The sequence below is a fragment of the Ochotona curzoniae genome, unplaced genomic scaffold, assembly GCF_017591425.1.
Source record: "Ochotona curzoniae isolate NIBS_2020 unplaced genomic scaffold, NIBS_Ocur_1.0 scaffold_461, whole genome shotgun sequence".
Classification (NCBI taxonomy): Eukaryota; Metazoa; Chordata; class Mammalia; order Lagomorpha; family Ochotonidae; genus Ochotona; species Ochotona curzoniae.
Genome location: NW_024467120.1, coordinates 6,810,036 through 6,833,725, shown reverse-complemented (window position 1 = coordinate 6,833,725; position 23,690 = coordinate 6,810,036).

The following is a 23,690-nucleotide window of genomic DNA, read 5'->3' as shown; positions in this document are numbered from 1 at the left end:
GTGGGGAAAGAAAAGTGAACCTGTCTATAAAGAATTAAATCTAGCAGGGAATGTGAGTTATTATTCTTGAAACTTGAGGCAAGCACCCCTAGAAGATTGTACGTTTACTCATTCATTCAACAAAAATACGCTGAAGACACTCTCACTAGATAGTATTACAGATATGTTCCTTTGTAAAATGCATAGGTTTTTAGATTTGGGGTTTTTCTTTTTTTGGTAGAGTAGAACAAATCAGAGACAATGCTCACTCTCAATTTGTCAATGCGCTGATGTGAAGGGATTTTTGGATATGGTTAGGACAGCACTTGGGATGCCTGCATATCAAAGTAATGGGTAGAAGCCCCTGCCCCACTCCCAGTTACAGCTCCCTGCTCACGTACGTCGTGGGAGGCAGGTAGTCGGTCCCTGCTGCTCATATGAGAGATCTCATTTGAGTTTCCTGGCTTTGGTCTGGCCCAGTCATGGTTGTTGAGGGCATATGGAGAGCAAACCAAAGATGGGGGGGGTTTCTCTGACTTTCAAATAAATAGAGAAAGAGAAATTATGGAGTTGCCAGACTTACTACGATGATAAACTAATATGACACACTAAGCATTTATGTTCTGAATTGTAATGCTGGAAGAGGCATCAGAGACTCTATAACTTTTCAAATCCTTAATGAGAGAAAGGGGATTCAGGGATGCTGAATGACATGGTTGAGGTTATGGTCAGCTTGTGGCAAAGCCAGGCCTGCCTGGAGTCTATCTTCTTTCTGCACTAGTGACCTCTGCAGGAACAATCCCAGGAGTTATTATTTACCTGTTATGAAAACAAGTATCCTTTTTTTCCCAAGACCTTTTTCTTAGTACTCACATGCTTTGCAAGATAGAGGAAAGGAGAAGAAGGATAAGGGAAAATAAGTCACTTAGCAAAGATTGCCTGCCTGACTGGCAGCAGGATCAAAAAAAGTAGAATTCAACCCTGTTTTCAGGCTTTGGGACACTTGGCCTAGCCCCACATCCCAGGGAGTGCTCCCTCAAGACTGTCGTCTTTTCCTAAACAACCAAGACAAAATGTGAGTGAATCCGAATCTGCCCACACATTGGTATTTGCTCACTCAGCCATTTATTCTCTTGTTCATAATCCTCATTGAGTTAGGAAGACTAAAGAAAAGGGAGGGGCAGGTAAGAAGTGGATCTGCTCTTTACAATATCCAAAAGAATACATTTCAAAATGTGCACAGTGTTACAGGTATTCCTTTATTCTAAGAAAATAGAATAGTTTTTTTTGTGTGTGTGTGTTTGTTTGTTTGTTTAAATTGACAAGGTTTTGTGTACTCCGCAAAAGAATATGTTGGCATGATGAAGAGTCATTTTACTGTTTGACCTCTAGGTGGGGAAAGAGATTATCTGTGTGTGGTGAGCTTCTTCCAGGAGGGCCAGAATCTTTCCAAATAACTGATGAAAAATTTGTTGTACACTGCTAAGTTATGATTGTATCTATTTATGGCTTTAGGAGTAATATTATTATATATGTATACTGTGTGTAATGATTTAAGCCAAGTGAATCGACTTACCAACCACCTCAGATACTTCTCAGTTGATGCGTGTGGGTGTGCACTGAGAACAACTGTTAGTTATCCTGTCGCCAATGTTGAATAGGCAACATAGGATTTGGAAGCTAGTTAGCATGCGGTGCAAGCAGCCTCCAAAAACACGACTACTCCTTTTCACCTGAAACTTTGTACCCCACAACCAGCATCTCACTGTTAACTTCTGCCTCCAGGTGCTGGCAACAACCATCCTAGTCGCTTGTATGAGTTGCTATTTTACATCCAATATGAAAGAAAACATGCATTTGTTCGCCTGTTCTGGGCATATGTCACTTGAAACAATGGCCTCCAGATGGATGGTGTTGCAAATGATAAGATTTCTTTCTGCTGAAGTGCTGCGTGTGTGTGTGTGTGTGTGTGTGTTTGCTGTATCTTAGCAATTATGAAAACACTGCAATGGACGTGGGAATGCAGGTATTTTGTCAACACTTGATTTCCTTTCCTTTGAATATATTGCCAGTCCTGGGATTGCTGAATCAGTTGGGAATTTCTGTTTTTAGTGTCTCAAGGAATTTCCATACAAGCTTTCACAATGTCTGGACTAATTTACACTCCCCCCACCAGTGTACAAGTCTTCTCTTTTTGCCACATTTTCACCAGCACTTGCTGTTCTGTATCTTTTGGATAACAGATATGATGATAAGTGAGAGGTGATTTTTAAATTTTCCTTTCCTGGATTATTAGTAATTTTGCACATTATTTCATATGTCTTTGGCCTTGTTTTATGTTTTAGTTTTAGAAATGTGTATTCCGGGGGCCAGCATGGTGGCAGAGCAAGCTAGCCCTCCCTCTGTAGAGCTCCACTCCTGATCCATCCACAGCTTATAGTCTGGGAAGGCAGCAGAGGATGGCTCAAGGCCTTAGAACCTTGCAGCCACATTGGAGACCAGGGAGAAGCTCCTGGCTTTGGATCAGCTCAGCTCTAGCCATTGTGGCCATTTGGGGAATGAAGCAACAAATGGAAGATCTTTCTCTTTGTCTCTACTTCTTGCTTTGCAGAACCTTTCAAATAAAAACAACCAACCAATCAACTAAATAAATAAATGTATTTTTAAAAAATCTATTCAAGTCTTTCACCCATTTTCAGATTGTGCATATCCTCACTATTGAACAGAGTTCCTTATTTATTTTGGATATTCAGCCTTTATCAGATATATGCCTTGCAAACATTTTCTTTCAACCCATAGGTTATGTGTTCATTGAGTCCTTTACTGTGTAGAGGTCTTTTTTTTTTTTTTTTTAATTTGTTGTAACTCACTTGTCTGTTTTACTGTTGTTGCTTCAACTTTTGGTGTCAAATCTGTGGTTCCCCCCCACCAAACAAACTAACAAACAAACAAACAAACAAGATACCTAAAAATGTAGCCGGTGTCAATGTTGCATAGTTTTCATAATAGTTTTACAGTTCCAACTTTTATATTAAAGTCTGTAACCTATTGTGGCTTTTTTTTTTTTGGTATATGATATGAGATAAAAGTACAATTTCAGGGTTTTTTTTGCATGTGGATACTGGTTTTCTCAATACTCTTTGGCTTTTTCCTGTTGTGTGTTCCTGGTACCTATGTCAAAAGTCAGTTTGGATTGCCCAAATGAATCATTGTATAATAATAAAAGAATTTGAATTTCTAGACAGTCTAAACATTTAGATGCTAATTAAAATACATCATTATGTGTGGAGCTCTCATCCTCAATTACATAAATTTGAGTTATTTGATAGATAATTCCATTCTCATCAGAATTTTATAGGGTGATTCAATTAGGCAAAATGAATAGTTTGTTTTTGGCATTCCTCTACTTTTCACCCTAAATGGAGAAATACATGTAAAATCAAATATTTTATCATGTGAAATCATACAAGACCACTGTGATGCCTCCAGCATTTTAAACTTTAATAATTCATATTGAAAGCTAGTAGGAATTTCAAAGCAAATTTATTTCTGCTCTTCTGTCCACAAATGCATGGTGCACAATGAATTCTGGGTTTGAGATTCTTTTAAAAATGGAAAATAAGTGTTTCCATGTGGCTCTAAAAGTAGCTACACCAAAGCCGATAACACATGAGAATTTGTCTTTTATTGATGTTTTTGGATATGTTGGTGTCATGTTCAAAACCCAGGTATTAAAGTTTGAAATTTAAAAAATTATTTGAAAAATAATATTAGCAGTCACTTATGAATAGGAATAAAGGGCTACAATCTCTATGCATCTGTCTGTCTTTCTGAAACTCTTACAGATGAATCAAATAAATCTTTTATTTTCCCTCAATTAAAAAAGAAGTGAGAAATTTGAAGGAGCTAGGAAGTCTGTGTTCATTAGAACCCTTCGCAGCTTGTTGATGTTTGGGGGCAACACACAGTTAGAGCATAAGAGACAGGCATATTGGCTAATCTTTCCTCAGGGCAGGCTCCCTCACTGGGTAGAAATTAATTAGACTTCATCTGATGTGAAATGTAATTTGGCTACCACCAGACCAAAACGTTTTTGGTCTGACAGGTTTGAGTTTATCTGGTTACAGGAAAGGGTTCACCAGGATCAAGAAACACTACATCTCAGAGTCTGAGCCGCAACAGAGGCCATGAGGAAGCTGCCTGAGCAGCCCAGTGTCCACGACATCACCACAGGTTCAGCAGGGCTCTCTCCCTCCTGGTCCCTGCCCGCCACACCCATGACCAGATAGCGGATGGGAAAGCTCAAGCTTGGCTTATGGACTTGCCCCACTATATGCGTACAGGCTCAGAATGGATAGCTCATAGCTGCATGACCGCCACACTCAGGACAGCCAGACAGGGGAAACACCTCACACGAGCAAAACTTCACATCTACTTTGTTGGGGAAGAAATGGCGACCCTAGGTGAGACTATTTACAAATGCCCAAGGCATGGCCAATGACCTTGCCTGTTGATTAGGAGCCCGAAATGGAAGGACTGGAAGATAGGTTTAGGTAGGAGACATACGGACAAGCATGCGGAAATGGAGATAAAATGTGCAGGTTTTTGTAGCGCATGTCATTCCCCATCAGGGGAGAGGCATTGCACAGCCAAATGGGCAAAATGACTCAGGCCAGGTTACTGGTGCTGGTCATTGCACTGGGTGTATGAATTAAGAGACGTGCTGAAGGTGGGTGAGATGGCTCAACTGACTAATTCTCCACCTGCAAGTGCCAGCATCCCATGTGAGCACTGGCTCATGTCCAGGTTGTTCCAGCTCCCCGCTTGGGCCTGGGAAAGCGGTGAAGGATAGCCCAATGCTTTAGATCCCTGTACCCGTGTGGAAGACCTGCAGGAAGCTCCTGACTTCTGATCAGCTCAGCTGTTGCATTGAGGCCATTTGAGGATGAAAGATCTTTCTCTCTGTAAAAAATCTGCCTATTAAATAAAAATAAATAAATAAATCTTAGAGGGAAGAAGAGAGAGAGAGAGAGAGAGAGAGAGAACTCGTGGAGCTAGAGAATATACATAGGGCTAGAATTCACCAGGCCAGCTGGGCCAAGCTTCCTCTGAATGCACAAATTTGTTGTTTCTTAAAACTTATGTTGGATGCTTTTTCACACCAATGTAAGTGTTACAACTAGTCTATATATGACAACAAAAAAGGTTCTGGAATCTAGATGTGGATCTGTGGACTCTGTAGATTGATTTGGGAAGCATTAGCCTATTAACATAGTATTTATTCTTGGGGCCACTGTTGCATAGTAGATTCAACCTTCACCTGTAAAGCTGGCATTCCAGGTGAGCACCAGTTCCTGTCCTGGGTGCTCCAATTCTGATCCAGCTCTCTGCTTATGGCCTGGGAAAGCAGAAGAGGATGGCTCAAGTCTTTGGATCCTGTACGCACATAGAAGGCCTGGAGGAAGTTCCTTGCTCCGGTTTCAGATTGGCTCAGACTGGTTTCAGATTTCAGCTGTTGGGGTTGTTGTGGGGGTGAATCAGCAGATGAAAGATCTCATCTCCGTCTCTGTTCCTCCTCCTCCTCTCTGTAATTCTGCCTTTAAATACAATTAAATACTAAAAAGAAAAAAAAATATGCCCCCATCTCTTTGTGACTGTGTCCTTAAAAATAAATAATAGTTCTTCTTCCAGTCCGTGGGTGGTATAGTATTTCCATTGTTTTTTTTCTTCTTCACATCTTCTGTATACTGGATGAGGAGCAGCATTTGATGCCTTGGTTAAATTGTTGCTTGGAATGCCTGTCTCCCATGTAAGAGTTCCTGGGTTCAAATTCTTGCCCTAGTTCTTCTTTCCAATTTTTTCCCCTAAGATCTTGTTTGTTTGAAAATCAAAGTTACAGAGACTCAAAGACACAGAGGGTGAGAGATGTTCTATCTACTGGTTCACTTTCCAAGGGGCAGCAATGGCAGGGGCTGCAGCCAAGAACTTGCATTCCCATTCACTTTTCCCACCAGGTTGGGCAAGAGGCCAAACATCTGGGCCATCCTCTGCTGCTTTCCCAGGAAAGCAGGCAACTAGATGAGAAGCAGAGTTGCTGAGGCTAGAACCAGTACTCTTATGGCATGTCAGATTGCATACAGAGGTTTAATCTGATGTTCCACAACACCGGTGATTACCTCCAAGGCTCCACTTCTGACCTAACTTTCTGCTAATGTGTACCCTGAAAAGCATCAAGTATCTGAGTTCCTGCTACCCCGACTGTATTCCTGCCTCCAGTTTTAACTTGGCACAGCTCTGGCAGTTACTGGCATCTGGGGAGTAAATCAGTAGGTAGAAAATCCTCTTTCTCTTTGAAATAAAATAGATAATATTTTAAAAACATTTTTCTATAATTTGAATTACTTTTGGTAGGTCTTTTCTTAATTTTTCCTTTTTAGGGAGCCAGAAAAACAAATTCCCAGAAATTAATTGTCCATATTCGTAGATTGTAAAGTTCCCATAGTAAAATGTGGTGGATTGAGCAGAGACAAGAACTTCAGCAGCACATGGCAAATAGAGTTCTTACAGACTGCAGCTGACACTGGGAGATTTTATAGTCGTAACACAGAGGAGTACAAGGGACTCAAAGTAAGGGCTGAAAGGTCTTGAAACCAATGAGCTCTCAAAATTGATCACCAGGACTTCCTCTGAAGACAGCACACTCTACCGAGGAAAAAGAGTTGGCAAGTAGCAACTGATAGGGACGATGGAGAAGAACTAGAGAGAGAATTCAGAGCGAAAGTCATCAAAGACATTTCACAAAGCTCTCACTGTATTTCTGGATGACGTATTTGTTTTATGCTGTTGCTTTCAAGCATTATAAGTTAGGGTCTTGTGAAGTTTGAAAACCTACGCAAACTATGCCTGCTTCTAAAAGTTCACCAAAAAAAAATGATCAGGAGAAAATTACAGCAGTTAAATCCTGCATAAAATTATGCTAAATAAAAAAAGATAAACAATGAAACAATATATCCACAGAGTGGAACAAAGTCATGATATTCAAGTTGGAGCAAGATGGTGGCTGAGTAAGGGGCCACGGTGACTATTTCTCAAGAGATGTCAATTTGTGCCAGAGCATTTTCAAAGGAGCGCAGGAAGCCAGGTGAGAGAACAGCAGGCCTGAGTTTGGTATAATAAACCAAGAAAATAAGTATTGAGAGAGGCAGGAAGTAATACACTTGTGTTATCCCTACCTAACCCCAGATAGCCCTGGATAGAGAGGACTCCCCATTTTAGGGATGAAGAGGCTGAGCAAATCCAAACCTCAGACTCTAAACCCAGTACAAAACTGTACAGAAAAGCTCAAAGCTGAAATCACCCTGGGAGACCCTGCCCTCAGGGACTGCCTATGGCACCCCTTGCCCAGTGCTGGACGGACTGCGGAGCTAGGCTGAGCTTCCTCAGAAGTAGGACAGGAAAGTGAGCACAGGATTTTGTCTTAGTATCAGGCCAATCACAGTGAAACCCAACAACAGTCAAAGCCTGAGGATCCGAATCTGTAGACAGTGCTCCAGATGGAGCCTTTAGACCTGCCCGCAATCAGTTGGAAACCTGCATGCCAGTGGGATGGAGTTTCATTTGGCTTAGTATTGCCGCTGGCCTGTATCGATCTGATGCACACCTGTGAAACCGCTCAGAGTCCACGGCCATGACTCAGGTGTGACCCAGCTAAGGGTCAGCTTATATGTCTAAGGGACTACCTCTACTACCCTTCCCCCAATCTTGGACAAAAATAAGTGGCAAGACTCTATTTGCTAAGGTCTAGGGCAGGAATATGACCACAGGAATGTGAGTTGGGTTGCTAAAACAACACTGGGCAGAACCCAGCAATCCTTGTCTCATGACTAGTGCCTATGGGCAGAATCTCTGGATCCTCCCTGGTACCAGGAAGAAATTGCTGGTGGTCCAGTGATGAGACGTATGTCCCAGTTAGTGTCATCTAGAGTTGGTTGCAACAGTCTTAGGTCATGATTTTGCCTGAGCAGCAGGCAGTCTGGGTCTTGGTTTTAGCCCTTGGAGAGCTGTGAGCTCCATATGTGATCTAGCATTGTGGTGTTGGTGACCGTAAGATTGCTCATTCCTTTCCCACCCAGCAACATAACATGGAAAGATTAAATATCTGCTGGTTGGCAGCAGCGGGGTGGAGGGTAGGTGGTGGAGGTGGGGGAGGGACAAAGGGGATGCCAGTTATAAATCATTGCATGGTGCTTATGGTAATTCCCTCCATGGTAAAGCCTTAGAATGGTAGAATCCTGGGGTACTTGACCACAGGTTGGTGACTATGGGCAACGTGGATGGGGCTATTCAGGTTCCAGAGAGAAGCTAGTGGATATGGACTATTCTTAGATACTTCTTCAGGACATACTGAATAACATCAACCCTGAATTTGGAAGAAAATTGGGATTGGAGCTGGTTTATTCCCTAGCTGACCACGTTGGCCAATGCTGAGCCAGGCCCAAACCAGAAGCCAGGGGCCAGAAGCTTCTTCCTGGTTTTCCATGTGAGAGGCAGGAGCCCCAGCCATTTTTAGGGAGCTGAGCCAGAGGTGGAGTTGCCAAGACCTGAACTGGTGTGCATTTGGGCTGCAGGCACCTCAGGCAGAAGCTTAACCTAATAGTGCCACAGTGCTATTTTCCTGGCTCTTGAATTTAACTACTAGTGCATAAGCATGCTTATTGTACTGGTGAGTTGAAAAATTTGGATGAATTAAAATGTATAGAATTTGTCAATTAAATAAGCCCTTATACTCATGTGGGAGACCAAGAAGAAGCTCCTGGTTACTAGCTCCGGTTGCTCAGCTCCAGACCTTGTGGTCATTTGGGGAGTGAACCAAGTACATGGAAACCCTCTCTCTCAATCTCTCTCTCAGTAAATTTGTCTTTCAAGTAATATATTTTATATATATATATAAAATATATATATATAAATATATATATAAAATATATATATAATATATATATAAAAATATATATATATAAAAAATGGTAAAATCCAGGCCAGTGCTGTGGTACAGTGGTTTAAGTGGCTGCCTGTAGTGGCCCATCCCATGTGGGTGCTTATTCCACTTTGGAGCTACTTCTTACTACCATGGCTTGGAAAAAAGGAGATGTTCTAAATCCTTGGGCTTTGGTCACCTGTGTGGAGACCCGGATGAAGCCCTGGCTCCTTCTGGCGCACCTGCAGCTGTTGTGGCCTTTTGGGAATGACTCTGTGGGTGGAAGACATCCTGTTTCCCTTGTCCCCCCTCTGTATCTCTGTAGCTCTGCAGTTCATATAAACAAGTATTAAAAAAAAAAAAAACTAAATTCAATTGCTTTTTTATTTCCTGACTTTTAGATACATAAAAACTGTAGCTTTATACCTCATTTTCTTCTTTTTTGTTCATCACAAAGGTACATGTATCCGGTGAGGAGGCTAGAATGTATTTAAATGTTTGAATAGTTATGTGTCATTATTTAGACATATAGTATATGGGTGAATACTAAGGATGAGTCTCCTACTTTATAGTAAACCCATCCCAGGAACTCTATCAGTAAGGCCACCACTCTGGCACTACTTCCAAAGGTGACCACTGAGGACAAAAGTCCCTTGCAAACACAGATTTATTAAAAAGGTACTCACATGTATTTATAACAATATGTCTATATCACTGACCATTTTCCTTCAGCATGGGCACTAGATATGTGTGTTCCTAGAAAGCACATTTAGAGGGGTCCCTAGCTGGAAGTTGGCTCTTCATCAATTTTATGTGCTTAGCTCACACACTCCTTTCATCATCCCCTTAACTAATATATTTCGGAAAAACCATATTTCATAAGAAGGCAATTCAACCCAAGATGCATATCAGTGTCCTTTAGGGAGGGTTTAAAAACATTGACATCTTGGTCCCTCCCCAGTCAATTTTGATATAATAGTTCTACAATAGGGTCTAGGCATTAGTAGTTTCCTGTACTTTTTTTTTTTTTGCTTACATTTTTACTTTGAGATAATTATGCATTCACCAGGAAACACTTCAACAAGAGCATGCTGAATTTGTGACTATTCATAAAGGACCACCCATTGTAATACAAGAGGGGAAACCAATGGGGTGGGAGAGGGAACTTGGGGAGGGGGAATGAAAATTTCAGAGCTTGTGAAACTGTATGATAAAGCAACAACAATAAAAAAAAGATATGAAACCAATGAAATTATTGTTAAAGCACCAAAAAATAAAAAAACCAAATTAATACTAAAAGATAATTATGAAATCATAAGGAATGACAAAAAATATATAAAGGTATAAATGAAGGCCCTATGTACTTTCCAGCCAGCTTCATTGAAAGGTAATTTTGCATAAGTGTAGTACAATATCAATTCCAGGAAAATAATACTGGTACAGTCCATCGAACTTATTTGAATTTTTCCAATTTCACATTTGTATATTTTTCTATACAATTTTACTACACATATAGATTGATGAAGTACCACACAGAACTGTGCCATCACCATGAGGCTGCTGCATGGTATTTACCCATCTCTAAGTCCTGGGAAAAAACTAATTTGCTCTCTGTCTTGATGGTTTTATTATGCCAAGAATGCTATGTGAATTGAATTATCCAGTTTATGATGTTTTGAAATAGACTCTTTTCACTTAGCAAAATTGCCTTGAAATTCTTCTAGGCTTTGGTAAGCATACCAAAAATCCATTCATTTCTATAGTTGCATAGTGTCCCTGGTACTGGTTTAACGCAGTTGGGCCAATCAACTGAGAGGTATTTGAGTTGTTTCCAGTTTGGGTCTGACATGAATATAGCTGTTGTAAATCTTCATGTACAGGTTTTTGCGATTTCTCCGACATAAATGACCAAATATGGAATTGCTGGGTCATAAGGTGAGTGCATATTTCATCTTATACAAAGCTGCCGACCTAGTTTCTAGGGTGGCTGTTGCCATTTAAACACTTCAAAGAGCGTATGACTATTCTAGTTTCTTCCCTTCCTGGACAGCATTTGATAATGTCACTATTTTTTTTACTTTAGCTACGTGGAATATGTGTAGTGAAATTTCACTGGAGTTTTAATCTGAAGGGATAGCACACACTCAGACACAAGTGCAGGAAACCTCATGAGGAGGAACTGTCTCCATCTGGGCTGAGATTGCCCTTTGATAGAATAATTGGTGATGCTCTGGGCAGGGCTGATGAAATATTCAAGGGAGCCACGGTTTGCAATTGGGGTTCCAATATACATGCTGGCCTCCAGGAAGATATGATAACATTGGGTCATGACGGAACATGCACTTAGCTGCTTGATGAGGAGTGGGTGTGGAATTGGCTTGGAAGGTGATGGAATCTGGGTGGTGCACACGGCTTGCATGTCCACAGTCCTTACCTCTGTGTTCCTCACTGCCTGCCTGCCCACATGCCTTTCTCACCTTAATTGCTCTTGCACCTTTGTCAGAAGTTATTTGAAGGGGTACCTTTAGCCCAGCGGTGAGGACGATAGTCAAGATGCGTTATGTTTTACAGTGGAGTGCATGGGTTTCATGCCTGGTTCTGACTCCTGACTGCAGCTGCCTGGCAATACAGACCTTGGGGGTGGAGGCCAGGTTAATGACTCCAGTAACTAAGTTCCTGGCTTCCACATGGGAGATCTGAATTGTGTTCCCAGATCACAAATGTAGTCCTGGACCATCTCCGGCTATTGCAGTTATTCAGAGAGCGAACCAACCTACTTTTCAAAATAAGTCAGTTGGGCATATTCTGTGGATCGAGTTCTCTTTTTCTGTTCCATGGATTTATGTATCCATCCCTCCAAAAATGTCACCAGATTAGCCTTAGTATCAGGTCGAGTGACTCCTTACACTTTGATCTTCTTTTCCAGTATTGTCTACTCTAGGGCCATTATCTATCTTGTGGGGAATCACCTCCAGGGATTTCTATTTAGTTGGTTGGGAATATTACCCTGACATTAGTATTTTTCAACAACTCCCCAGCTGACTCTGATGGACGGCCAAGGCTGTGAACTTTGATTTCAAGCAAGATATACCTATACAAAAAAATAAAAACAAAAGCAAAAATGAAAAAAGCAATCAAAATCATCCCAACCTTCTCTTGGGAAGTAAATGATTCAAGATTGAAAGTTCAAATAATAACAGTAATGACCTAATAAAATAGGCCGTGAAAAGAAATGTAAACAAGTGACAATCAGATCCGTGTGTGGCACAGGGGGTTAAGCTGTTGCTTGTGACACTAGAGCCACACATCAGAATGTCAGTTTGATCTCAGCAGCTCTTCTTCTGAACCGCCTCCCTGCTGGTATGCTTCTAAAGGCATTAGATGATGACCCAGGAGCCAGCCAGCCATGTGGGAGACCAGGATGGAGTTCCTGGCTCCTGGCCTCAGCAGGGCCCAGCCCCAGATATTGTGGCCATTGGAGAGTAAGAAGTAAATTAAAGACTTCTATTTCTGTCTCTTCCTCTCTCCGTCATACTCCTAAAAAAAAATACATCTTAAAAAATAAACAGAGTGAGAAAAAGCAAATTTTTCTAGCCCTGAAAAGTAGTCTCGAATAGATGCTCATGGAAGTTGGAGGAGCCTACCTGGATTTACAAAGTAACTCAATGCATCTTGATGAAATTTGAAAAAGGGGAAGAATTTGATCCCAGATGCATAATTCCACTTAGCTTTAAAAAAAAAAAAGAAGAGGCTTAAGTATTGCTTTGGCTACACCAATTACAGGCAAAATATTCTAGATAGGTGTGGTGCCATTTAGTAATTTGAAAGCATTTCTTTCTCTCTGTAGAGGAGAATGAAAAGTGGCGCTGGATGTTTACAGGATTTTAAAAGGTTTTAGGAAAAGGTTTTGAATCCTGAGCTACATTCAAAAGTCCATCTGGAATAAAATCAATAACAGCAGATGTAGCAGTGTCTTTTTTTTTTTTAAGCTAAAAACTTTCTGGCTGTAGGCAGTGTGTATTTACTTGATTTCTTTTCTTTTCTTTTTTTCTTTCTTTTTTTTGATTGCTTTTCTTCTAACCTGCCTAGAAATAGAGGCTGCCTTTAGTGACTAGCTGAGCACATGCTGGAGAGCTCTTCCCTCTGCCTGCTATTGATGATTTTCTACCCATTGCAGGTCAGACATATTCTTATTATTGCTAGTGAAGACACATGATGAAATGAATACCATTTAAAAGGGCCAAATACTGGCCAGTCCCTATGTCCAGTAGCTTGCCAATGCAGGTGATGGAGCCGACGTTTGGGTTTCCTCTTTGCTGTACCTGCCGTCAGAAGGAAGATCATTCTCAGGCACAGTGCATGGCTGTGGAATGGCGACACCACGACGAGAGGACAGTTATGCTGGAGCGTCCCAGAGTAGCTCTGTAGAAGTAATTCACTCAACCTCCACAGAGAACTCAGCCTCCGTGGAAAGCGAGAGGGTCCAGAATGACAGACGATGGGGAGCTAGGGAGGAACTGGTGACCACTTGTAGCACCTGTAGTCTCGGACAGGATGTGACCTGTGTGTGCTCGCTTCTGCATTGACATGGTTGATTAAATAATTTCTTGTTGCGATCCTAAACTCCTTTAGGTGAAAAGAACTGCAGTCGGGTCTGGATGAGGCTGGGTATTGGGGGATCATTATCTCAAGCGGGGAAAGAAAGGCTAGTCCTTGAAGAAAATGAGGCTAAACAGGTTTTGAGTTCAATTACTTCCGCACAGCAGGCAACTACAGTTAAAAACAAGGATATTCAGAGAGTAGGGGATGTGGGCCTGGCGGTGTGGCCTAGAGGCTAAAGTCCTCACCTTGAATGCACTGGGATCCCATAAGGGCACCGGTTATAATCCTGGCAGCTCCACTTCCCATCCAGCTCCCTGCTTGTGGCCTGGGAAAGCAGTCGAGGACGGCTCAAAACCTTGGGACGCTGTACCCATGTAGGAGACCCCGAAGAAGTTCCTGGTTCCCAGCTTTGTATTGGTGCAGCACTGGCTGTTGCGGCTCACTTGGGGAGTGAATCATCGGACAGAAGACCTTCCCCTCTGTCTCTCCTCCTCTCTTGTAATAAAAATATATAAATCTTAAAAAAAAAAAAAAACTTCAACGCAACTGAATAGAAGACAGGATTAAAAAAAAAAAAAAACAGAAAGTAGGGGATGGTATGTAGGTCTCTGAGAAAGACACAGTTCAACAGGCTGATGGATGAGACCTACGGGTTGTCTGGCTCCAAAAACAAGAACCTGGATTATAAATCCGATCTGGGGTATTTTGCTTATGCAGTCAACAGTGTCTTGATTGGAGGCTTTCCAGAAATGAATTTTAGGTCTAGAAGCAGGCAGTTCAGAGAGGCTGGGATGACTGTGTGAAGTCCTAGGTGCCATGATCAGGGCTGCTGTTGGTCCCCACCATAGGACCAAGGAGAAACCTTTGTTTTCCCCCTTACATTTCTGTCTCTTCCCGGTGCACTTGACAGGCATGGGATCAGACAACCACAGGAACCTTCCTCCAGGGACCTCCCCCACTCCAAGGTCACCGACTTTGCAGTTGAACTTGTAGTTAATTTATCCTGAGAAAATGGAAGAGTTTAGTTTATAGCTTCATGCATAGAGGGCCCAAAGTTATGCCATTTCTCAGGTATCGGTCACAAACGTCAGGGCCAGCTAGGTCACCAGTCAGCATCTGCTGTTAAGATGAAACTCCCAAACTACAAAGGAAGGATTCCACACGCTGTCTTTCCTGGTCCGTGCTTCCCTTATACGTACTTTAATTTTGCTTTACTATCCCTACTTTCGTCTCTCTGAACTATAATTTTTTTTCCCCTCAGCAGTGAAAGAAAAAATCAAGGCCACAAACTGTGACACACAGATCTTTGCCTGGTGGAGAGGGGTCATGTAATTTTTTTTTTTTTAAGATTTATTTTTTAATGGAAAGGCAGATATACAGAGAGGAGAGACAAAGAGGAAGATCTTCCGTCCGATGATTCACTCCCCAAGTGAGCGCAACGGCCGATACTATGCCGGTCCGAAGCCAGGAGCCTCTTCCGGGTCTCCCACACGGGTGCAGGTTCCCAAAGCTTTGGGCCGTCCTCGACTGCTTTCCTGGGCCACAGGCAGGGAGCTGGAAGGGAAGCAGGGCTGCCGGGATTAGAACCGGCGCCCATATGGGATCCCGGGCGTGCAAGGTGAGGACCTTAACCACTGCGCCACCGTGCCGGGCCCGGGTCATGTGATTTTAATATTCTCTCTGGCCATGAAGGAAACGTGACCCCCATTTTCTTTCCTCTTCTTTACGACGAAGACTCCTGGACCCCTGGGTCACCTAATGGGAGAACTCCCTCACACTTACATTTGTTACGAGGACCACAGACTGGAGCTGGCACTTGCTGGTACCCGAGACAATTAGTTCATGTGGGCAGGAATTTTTGCACCCCCACACAGTCTGGCCTGTCGCTTTAACGATCTGACACGCCCCCTCTTGGGGATGTCCCCGCCTCCTCCGCGACCAGGGCGCATGCTCAGACCCCACAGACTTTAGCTCTGGGACGAAAGTTCCACCGCCTGCCTCCTAGAAGAGGCCGAGAGCGCAGGAGTGTGCCCCTTGGATGCTGCAGGTAGTGTTCTGGGTTTTTATTTCCCTCCCATGGGTCACCCTCTGTCTCACTCAGGAGGCGACTTCGCCGGGTGTGGCGGCCACCCTCTTGAGAGAATCTGATTTTTAACTCACTGTGAGGTAAATCCCCTCTCTGCCCATGGTAAAAGTCTCAGACTAAAACGCTTATCTCTGTGTGAGACAAGAGCCTACCGTAAAAGTTAGGATGCCTTGGGCCAGTGTTGTGGCAAAGCGAGTGAAGTCAGTGATGGTGGCACCTCTGATGTGCGCCCGGCCGTCTCAGGCTCCGGGAAGCCTCACTTCCCCTGCCAGCACCCTGCCAACGTGCTAGGAGAGCAGCGGAGGATGGTGCAAGCCTGCGGGCCCCTGCCAAAGTCTGTGGGCCACTCCTGGCTGTGGCTACCATTTGGGGGTGGGGACGGGGGTTGTGAGCCACCGGATGAAAAAAATTCTCTTGCCTGCTCTCCATCCCTTCTTTGTTAAGTCTTTTTTAAAAAGGCTGCTGTTCAACCCCCAAGTTGATTCCATATCCTCAGCGTCTATGTTCATAGAAATAGGAAGTGCGAGCCGGTGTTGTGGCTTAGTGTGTAAAGCGACTGCTTGCAGTGCTGGCATCCAGAACAAGACTAAACTCAAGCCAGGAGCCAAGCGTTTCTTTTAGGTTCTGAGCCCATCCACGCCTGCTGAGGTCTTGGCCACACCTTCAAGTGGGTGGCACCAGCATTGCCCACCCATTTTCTAACTAATTAAGAGACCACCAATGGGGAACATCTTACCTGTAGTTTCCCCGCCCAACAAGGAGGGGTCAGGGAATGCTTAAAACCCCAAGACCCTTTCTCAAACCTTTGGGGTCTCTCTCTCCCTTGTCTTTCGAGAGGCACCCCACCTCCCCGCTTTCTCCCCGGAGGTGCTTCCCCTTCCCTCTCCCTTCCCTGCTCACCTGTTCCCTTCGCAAATAAACTTTTCTGTCTGCAACAGATTCCCAGCTTTTTATTTCTATACTAAGCTGAGGAAAGAACCCACTAGGCGTTTCTGGTAACAGGTTTCCCACATGGGTCGTTGGGGTCCAAGTATTTGGGTCATGTTCTGTTGCTGTCCCAGGAACATGAGCATGGAGGTGGATCTGCAGTGAAACAGCCAGGACACAACCCAGTGCTCATATGTGACGTTCACGTGGCAGATGCAGCAAGCCCCAGCCAGGTGCTGTCTTTGTGATCACAGCAGTGATGGGATTGGAGGCAGCATGGGATATCCATGGTAGCATTTCCAGTTCCTGACTCTGTTCCAGCCTTGTCCAGCTGTTGCAGGTGTTTAGGAAGCAAACCAGCCTATGGAAGCTCTGTCTTTGTCTCTCTAATAACAGCAGCAACAATAATATTATTAAATAATACTAATTATTAAATAATATGTAAAAATAATGGATATTCATTATTATTTCTGGTTTCTTTGTGTTGAAAATATTCAAAATCCTTTCTGCTAGCTATTTGGAAATAGTCTTTTAGCAACCATTATTGCCCTACTGTGTAATACAGAAGGTTAGACGTTACTCCAACCGTACCCTTCTACTCATTAGCCACCTCTCTCCATCCCAGCCTTCCTGCTTCTCTGATAACCATGAGTCCACCCTGTGCTTCCATGAGATCAACTTTTAACCTTCCACATGTGCCTGGGAATGTGTGGTGCTGGTCTTTCTGTGTCTGATTTATTTCTCTTACATGCTTTGGGCTCACTGAGGTAGCTATACATGACAAGATCTTACTATTTGAATGGCAAAACAAGATTCAATTGCGGGTATATGTTCCTTATTCATGTATCCATGGATGGGTTCTTAAATTGATTTTAGTCTTAGCTATCGTGATTAATGCTGCGACAGGAATGCACCTATCCCTTTGACATACTGATTTCCTTTCCATTTCGATCTACTCTCAGAAATGGGATTGGTGGATCATATGATAATTCTATTTCGAAATGGTTGATTTTTAAAAACGTTTTAAATTATTTACTTGCTTGAGAGAGATTTATCTTTCATTTGCTGGTTCATTCTCAAAATGCCTGCAGGAACAGGATCTGATAACTTCCTTCATGTCATCCATGGTGCATATTAAGGATTGGAAGTGGAGCTGGAACTGAACCCCAGCCCTCTGATGTCAGATGCTGGCATCTCAAGTGCTATTCCGCCGGTGTACCAACTACAGCCCCTTTCCCCAGGTTTAAAGGCAAGTCCACGCTGCTTCCAAGATGACATAGCCAGACATGTTATGAACCAAGGCACAGCTGGGGTTTCTATTGCAGCCTCTTTGTGAGAGACCCACATTGAGCACCACAGAATCACTGAAAGCTCTTTAAGAGCAGTGACCGTGTCTTCTACTCGTTTCTCAAGCCTCATTCATAAGCAGAAAGGACTGCAGAAGCATGGTGATAAAGGAGGCCCTTCAGAACCTCGGGATAAAACCTGGGACTTGTTTTTTGAGCCAATTGATCACGGCAGCAATGGAGACTGATAGTGTCCGACAGTGCCTTTGCTGCCTCTTCCTAGCCCTCTTTGAATTTCAGATGATCCGTGTTCACATCTTCCAAGCAGGGACTCAGCAACACACTAACTTTGAAGGTCTGTCTTTATCCAGCGGTCAGTGGAAGATTCCAGCTCAAAGCCTGGTGCCAGCTGATGCTTAGTAAATGTTAACTGTTTTCTTTGTGGAATTAAGCAACACTAACGCTTCCCTCCACAGGGGCAGTTCTGACATAATATCCTCCATTGCTGCCGAGTTGGACTTTACTGGAATGTTCCAAGGGATAGGGAACTGACTGTGCCTTCTGTTTTGGTTATAATTGTTATTTATGCTTTTCTGGGGTACGTGTTTATGTGATCATTTTATTCTGATTTTTGGAGTTAATTTGGATAAATACCCACAGCAACTCTGCAGCTTGTAAGGTGCTTTCTCCTGCAAAAGCAGAAACAAGCAAACAAAAGCTTTCTTTTCTTTAAGGACGAAAGTGACACAACTTGATTTGATTTCTGGTCGAGAGGAAACACTTCAATAACCAGGGCAGGTTTTGCAGGGAGCTAAGCAGAGGAAGCTGGTTTCATAGACCAAAAAAAAGGTGGAGGGCAGATTATAAAACAGAAGACAGGCCGCTCATTTCAGAATTGTTCTCTGTGAGACAGGCAGACAGAGCTATAGGTAAATAGCTAATGGGTAGTCTCAGGCTATTTCAGGTTAGTTTTTTTGGCATGAAGATTTAGACCGAACTTCACCATCGTTCCATTTGAAACTGACCTGCTTAGAAGGGTGTCTGTTATTTCTCATGTTGCCAGCTTTTTTGGAAGGCCCGAAAAACAGTCTATTTTTGACATGGTGATATAGAAGTTTGCCATAAGTGATTTCATTTTGGCTTTTAGTCAGGTTTGTTGCAGCCCAGTGCAGAGCAAAACAAGGGCTTCCTGTCATGTTTCTTTAACGTCCTTCTTGAGACGCTGTTTTTCTGTAGGAAATTTTCGTAAGGTACTAGCTTTGTAATGTGAGGCATTTTGCCATCGTCAGAAAATTGTTGCATAAATACACAGATCTGTGATGCCTGCAAAGTGAATGATGCCTTATTAAGGGCAACCTTTGTGCAGGATACCTCCTACACATCTGAGCCCGGCACCCCCGAATGAATTACTGCTGATTTGCCTAGTGTACGTAGGGCTTAAAAAGTTTTCACAGAGCTGAATTTGTTTGCTGATCTGCATAATAGGTAATATAATTATTTTCATTTTCTAGATGAGGCGCCAGAATTTCAAATTGTTTGAGAATGCCAAAGATCACACAGGTATGAGTTTTTCTTTTTTTAAACACAGCACTAAGTTTTATTAAGGATTTCATTAAGGTTCAATCTCTAGGAGGGAGTCTCAGTTGGGAGAAATCGCTGGTCCAGGCCCTTTTGTGGGATTGGTGCTTCAGTTCAGGAGCATATCATGAAGATATTGTTAGGTGGGGTACCTCTCACGTGACACTTGAAAATTGTGAAGAGTAAGAAGTTGAAGAGCTGCTTACCAATGACATTTTAAGAAACAGGTGTGGGGACCAGGTCCGTAGCGTTCCTGCTGTACAAGTCTGGGTTTCAGGTTGTCAGTTCATCCTTGTTCAACTTCAAGTCTAGTGGCCCCATTGTACCATTGATCTCTTTTTCTGCTGTGAGCCATCAGGGAGCTTTGGCTGGTTGCCATACGTCATGTCATTGTTAGGGGTCTAAGTATCTTAATTTTTAGTCCAAGTTCTTATTCCCACAGAGATTAAGAACGATTCGAAGCGGAAGCATAATGGTAGTGTACAAGGGAGAGCAGCGTTTATACGAAGAATGTGTGCATGACTAGAGTCACATGAGCGTGTGGGCCACCTCACGTAGACAGACACCTGCCGTAAGAGGGCTAGAGAGTAGTTTATGAGGGGTCAGGAGGTGCAGAACAGGACCCATAGCTTGGCAGTAGCAGACGCAGGGCTCGCCCATGTTAGCAGTCTCTTTTGGGAGAGACGGTTGTGTCCTAACTGAACACACAAACTGGCTGGAGTTTAATGTGTGTGAGGTTTTCTGGGAGTTTCGTGGCATCTCCACAAAGGGCTGAACTGCTAAGTGGCATCATGGTGCACCCTCTTTCCTGTCCTGGATGAGACATGGTGCATCATGGGAAAGTGGGTATTGCAGCTTGGCAGATAAAAGGGTGGAATTGCAATGCGGGGTTGTATAAAAATTATAAGAACGGTCTGGAGTGATACCCTAGTGGCTAAAGTCCTCACCTGCATTCGCCGGGATCTCATATGGGTGCTGGTTCATGTCTCAGAGCCCCTGCTTCCCATCCAGTCCGTGCTTGTGGCCTGGGAAAGCAGTTGAGGATGGCCCAAAGCCTTGGGATCCTGCACCCGCGTGGGAGACCTGGAGGAGGCTTCTGGCTCCTGGCTTCGGATTGGCACAGCTTTGGCTGTTGCGGCCACTTGGGGAGCGAATCATTGGACAGAAGATCTTCCTCTCTGTCTTTCCTCCTCTCTGTAGATCTAATTTTCCAATAAAAATAAATAATTGAATGAATAAATAAATAACTAAAGCTTTTAAAAAATTGTAAGGAAAAAATTTTCCATCTTAACTATTTGTTTCTACATAGTCTTCCTCGCTAGTGTCCCATATCACCATCGTCTCTGTAAGCCTTGTAATCTTCCACATACACACTGTGCTTCTTGTTGGTGGCTGCCTGTTCTTCTGGACTCTTACAGCCTGGTGCAGTGGAGCTGGTCCATGCATCCCAAATACACCACATTCCAGGGGACTTTTTGCAACCCCTGGACTCTCATCCTCCCAATTGGGGTCACTGTCATCTTCTGAATTATCTTTCTGACGCTGACCATTACTGAACAATTATTTTATTGACGTCACATCATCTGTAAGATCAAGAGAATACTTTGATCTCAGACAAGTTGTTGATAAAAATGCTTATAAGTTCAAGCCTGCTGCGTGAAGGAAAAGCTACTGAGTGACTTTAAATGTCAGGGGCTTTTAAAAATGTAACCCCTTTTTATTTATGTAAAATCATGATAACTCCTAGTTTACAGATGAGGAGAGAGACTCTGATGTGTTAGTGGACCCTGTAGCCAGCAACACTTACTAGTGCACCAATGAGCTTTACACGTAGTTGTGTCGTAGTTTCTTTTTACCCGTCCATCTCACAAGGCATGCCTCAAATGGTGCTGAATTGTGGGCTTATTGATAGTACTTTCTAAAAAAGGTCTTTATTTTATTTAAAAGGCAAGATGACAGAGCAAAGGAGACAGGAAGCACTTGTACCTAATGGTTTACTTTTCAAAATATTTGCAACAGCCAGTGCTGGGCTGGGCCAAGAGCCCAGGTCTCCTCCTGTGTCTCCCATGTCAGTGACAGGAACCAAAGCACTTGAGCCACTCCCTGCTGTCTCCCAGGGTACACAGTGACAGAAAGCTGCAAATGGGTCACAGTGAATACTCAATCCCAGCCACTCCATATGGGCTGCAGCAGGTGGAATTTTAACTGCCGTGTCAGATGCCTGCCCTTTTGTTATTTCTTAGAGGTCAATATCATTTTTCTTTCTACTTGTGCTTGATTTTATCCTCCTTTCACCTTTCCCAAGTGCCTTTATAAATGGAATTAAATGGCACTTTCAATTAAAATGACGTTTTTAGATCTCTACCTTCTCTGCTTTTCTGACAGTCATTTCCAAGCACAAAATCATAGCTCTTCTTGATGACTTTGTCAAAGCTTTGCTCCATTCACAGTGGGTTCTTATTGACTGAGAGAAGACACCCAATGACAATTTCTAGAATTTAATTCAGGGGTTCCAAGTTAGCTGAAAACCTTGCAGGCAACAAGAGTTTTAGTTCTATCTTTGCCTTCAATTGAGCAATTTTAAAACATTTATTTAGTTTTATTTGTTTGAAAGGCAGAGATGGACAGAGAGCTTCCATGTGCTGGTTCACTCTCTAAATGCCCCAAACTGCTTGAGTTGAGCCAAGCCGAAAGCTTGCATGCTGGGGTCTCCAACAAGTCTCCCGCATGGCTGGCGGGGACCCAAGCACTTGAACCATCAACCTGCTACTTTTGAGGGTGGGTGTTAGCAGAGAGCTGGAATAAAATCAGAACTGAAGCCTAGGCGCTCGCTATGGGATGCAGACCTTCCAAATGCTGTAATTGTTGCATCAAATGTCTGCCCGCATTGCTTTCAACTGAGAACAACTTGTTTTCACCTAGATATCTATTTATGTCTCTAGATTGTTAAATGAAAGAATTAAGAGTGAAAATAGCTTTAGTTATTTCATTTCTTTCCTTCATTTTTATAGTTTGAGTAGTAAAACAATTTGAAAGAGTTAAGTGATTTAACCAAAACCATACAGTGGCTAGTAAAAACATTATCATTGGGAAAAATGGGTGAAAGTAACAGGGATTGGTATGTTTAAAATTTTAGAGCTGAAGTGGATCTGTTTTTATGAAATACCCAACATCCATTTTTCCTTCTTTTGCAAAAACAAAAACAAAAAACCCCAAAAAACAAAAAAAACAACAACTTTTTTTTTCCCTTTAATAAATTATCTTGCTTTGCTTCCTGTCTAAGAGGATTGGGTTGAGCTCATTCAATTTCCAGCTCCATAAATAGGCACGTGGTGTAGATCTGACCGATCAAGGCGGTACATTCTTTGGTTCAATAGTGATCACATGCCTGCCTAGGGCCCATGAGACAGCCTCCTAAAATTTCTGCCCACAGGATGGGTCATTCTTGCAGCTGAAGGGATGAGATATCACACAGCCAACCTGACGCTGCAAGGGAGACTTTCCTGAGGATGGAACCAGAACAGGGTCTCCAGAGCAAAGCCTCGAGACAGAACAAGTACCAAGTTAAACATACTAAGACCCTGACTCTAGAGCTGTCTGTAGTGTGAACCCCTTCATTTTTTCCCAAGATTTATTTTATGTATTTAAAAAGCAGAGTGAGAGAAAAGAGAGACACACAGAGAAAGATCTTTCCATGCCTGTAGATTCCCCTTCCCCACTAGGATCACAATGGCTGGGGCTGGTCTAGGTCACAGCGATGAGCCCAGAGCTCCAGCCAGATCTCCTATGTGCGTGCAGGGTCCCTAGGACTTGTTCCCTTTTTGGTGCTTTCCCAAAGCCAGGGAGATGGATTGGAAGGAGAAAAGCTTTACCCGTATGCCACAATGTTGGCCGTAGTGTCTATGGTGTTTAGGAGATGGGTCCAAGCAATTGCTCGGAGAAGGAGGGTGCCTAGGATTGCACTGGATCCTAAAATATACATTTACAGAAGGAATATGTTAGCCAAGAGAGTGAAAGCTTCAAACTGTTATTCAGCAGAGGAAAATATATTATTTTTCTTTTCCTTGCATAACTTGTACTAGTGATTAAGAGTTCCAGAAAGACAGATTTTGAATCATTCTAAGTAAATGCTTCACTCATACACTTTCCACAGGATGTGTTCTGGGTTGCACATGAGTCCCATATGTTGGTTATTTTCTTGGAAGAGCCAGTTGACACAAAAATGTTTGACTCTTTAAATAAATTTCCCCTCCAGCAC